The sequence below is a fragment of the Nicotiana tabacum genome, chromosome 3 (genome assembly GCF_000715075.1).
Source record: "Nicotiana tabacum cultivar K326 chromosome 3, ASM71507v2, whole genome shotgun sequence".
NCBI classification, from domain to species: domain Eukaryota; kingdom Viridiplantae; phylum Streptophyta; class Magnoliopsida; order Solanales; family Solanaceae; genus Nicotiana; species Nicotiana tabacum.
In genome coordinates, this window is record NC_134082.1 from 64127342 (window position 1) to 64130684 (window position 3343).

Below are 3343 nucleotides of genomic sequence, written 5' to 3' on the forward strand. Positions count from 1 at the left end.
CAGGACATATGTTTGAAAGGAGTTTTTTTAAAAACTGGACTGAAAGTTCCATTTTGAAAGCAATTAATAACATAGATGGTTGAAAGAAATTGTATCAGTAAGATAGGGTTCAAACACTTCAGGGTAAGACCACACACAGCAAGTGAATGAATTTAGTAATCACACATGGGGTAAAAAGGGGTTTGGGGATACATATATATTGACTAAAGACACATGACCCCAATATGAGTATTAGGACTGGTAGGGACATGCTTAGAGATGGTTGGACACTAGCATAATCACAAACCAGTCATGAACACATATGAGGGATAAGGGATTTGGTATTCACAAGATGGTAAGAGCACAGAATACAATCGTCCAGGCATGCTTAAGTCACATGAATTTAAAGGGGAGGGGGGTCATATCAACATGCTTGGATACAAACTTCACAACAAAAATCACAAGTAAAAGTAGACCACTAATAAAAGAAATCGAAACAGGAATAGAAACATGTTGTTGTTGAGGCATTAACTTAAAATAGGACATACCAGTTAAGGAAAAAACGTGCAGAAAGTAAAGCAAGTAGAGTTCCATAGTCTAGCCTTGGCTTTCAGCCGGCTAGACAAACAGTTAGCAGAAGTAGCAAAGAGAGAGATGAGAGTTTTTATGTGTGTTTATGTTTTTTTAACTAATTATTCGTGTCAAGACTGTAGAAGAGAGTCGTTTATATAGTAGTATGAAAACCGGTTAAAATAAGGCAAGAATCAATTCTTCAGCAATTATAGAACTCAGCATAGAAAATTGGTTCGAATCTCCATTTGATTAAGGGATTCAGTATGAATGGTAAAGCGCAGGTGACAAATAAGGAAAGAAATCATACACGGCTGGAGTATAAAAAATAAGTAAAGATTTCAAAAATAGTACCAGTATAGAACATGTAATTAAGGCTAGGTTCAGAAAGTTTTCAAACTAAGGAGACAATCAGTAGCAATATAGACAAGGCAAGGATAATTAATTAAGGTAAGCAACTAATAAAATTTAGTGGAAAGGTAGGGGTCGATATTCAGTAGCATAGAGTAGGGCCAAATTCATAAAGCCATGATTAAGGCCACAACTTAGTAGAAAAAATAAGTATTATAGGAAAATAGGGTAAGGAAATCAGTCAGCTTAACAGACGGGGCAAAGCTTTTAGGGTTTTTGAAAGAACATTTTCAATCACCATCGATTAAGGAAACCAGACTTGATCTAAACATGACTCTATACTTTCAACATATAAATTGAGGAGGTCCACAGATGTAGCAAGAAAAACATACTTAAAGCATAGTCACCGAAAGAAGCAATAGATGAACAAACAAAGTGATCATAGTCATACAAAAGCGACATAAGTAGGCTAGGGATTCAGGAAAATATATTCGAAGCAGAGTAATCACATGACTCAAGTAACAAGGCTAACACACAGAAACGAAGTACAGAAAGCATGCTAACACTCAGAGAAGCAAAGTAAGGAAAATTATCGAAACAAAGTAAAGGAAATCTTAAAAAAGACTTTTTAACAAAGTCAAGTTAAAAGAAGTAAGAGCACAAAATCAGTAAAAACAAACAAGGGAAAAGGTTTAATCATAACGAAATCACTTAGAACATGCGTAAAAGAACTCCAAGAAACCCTTGTTTTAGAAAAAGAATGATTAAAATTGGAATAGTTAGTTAAAACTGGAGATTTTTAGAGGAAAATGCTTAATAATACTGGAATCATCTCAGATCTATAAAGATCTAAGAAGAATCGAGCAGTAGCAAACTAGGGTTTCTAAAATAATAGTAGAGATAAAGAGAATCGGTTAAAAAATCTTAAGAGTTAGGGTTTCAGAGAACACAGAGAAGATGAGAAAACCTTAGAACGTTACCAGTTTTAGCTGGAAAAGTCATGGATCTAACTCGAACAACCATGGATGGCCGGAAAATGGCATGAAAGACCATGAATAGGCTCTTAGAGGGTTTTGAACAAGATCTGGACTAGAACTCTTCGAGATCTCTCCATGAAATCACAAAAACAAGAAACCATGAGATGTAGGAGACAAGTATATGTCTCGAACAGCCATGTGAATCCATGGATCGAGTGAGGATCGAAGGGATTAGGGCTAGCTTTGGGTGGCGGCGGCTAGGGCTAGGACTAGGTCTCAGAGAGACGAAGAGGAAATGGGGATTCTAGGGTGGCTGTTTGGTAAGAATGAATTAGGTTAGGGGGTCGTTCAGGTTAAAAATGGTAAGAAGTACCGTGGACCGTTGATCTGGGAGTTCAACGGTCGAAATTAAAAAGGGTAGGTGGGTTTTCGTGTTTGGGTATGGGTTAAAAGGGTGTGGGCCGGGTTTTAATTGTAAAATTGTGCTGGGGATTGGGGTCCTGATTTGGCTATAAGTGAAAGCCAATTTGGCTATGATTTAAATAGCCAGTTTTTCCTTATTTAATTTATAAAAAAAGTAAATAATTTCTGAAAAATATTTTAAAATGATAAAATGACTTACAATATATAGTTGGCAATTTAAAAATACAGGATCTAATTTTTATGCATATAAAACATAATTAAATCTTAAAAGGGCTAATATTGCGATTATATGCAAGTTAGCTTTATAAATACTAAATGTAATTATAAATATATGTAAAATTTACCTTACCCATATTTTGTCATAAATATAGCAATCAAATAGATGAATCATCAAAATAATAATTTTGGAAATAATTATTGGGAATTTTATGGATAAAAAGGGAGACAACAACAACAACAACAACAACCCAGTGTAATCCCACAAGTAGGGTCAGGGGAGGGTAATATGTACGCAGACCTTACCTCTACCCCGAGGGGCAGAGAGGTTGTTTCCAGGAGACCCTCGGCTCAAAGAGGCAACAAGAGACACTATATTAGTACTATCAATAGACTCATAATAAAACACCATAAAATACCATAAGATCCATAACATAACATAAATACCATAAAAATAAAGTAACAGCAATATAAGAGATATAGAAAATACGAGAATATGTAAGGTATTAATACACAGAAGATAAAGCCCATCATCAGTAGTTTATCAATAGCATCCTAAGACTAATTCCTAACTGGCTAGTCTCACTCTAGTGCGCTGTAAAAAAGACATCACAATTTCCCCTAACCTACAACCTTAATGCTCGATCTCCACAATTCCCTGTTTAGGGCCATGTCCTCAGTAACCCTAAGTTGCGCCATATTCTGCCTGATCACCTCTCCCCAATACTTCTTAGGTCTCCCTCTACCTCTCCTCGTACCCACCGCCGCCAGTCGTTCACACCTTCTCACCGGTGCATCAGTGTTCCTCCTCTAAATGTGCTCGAACC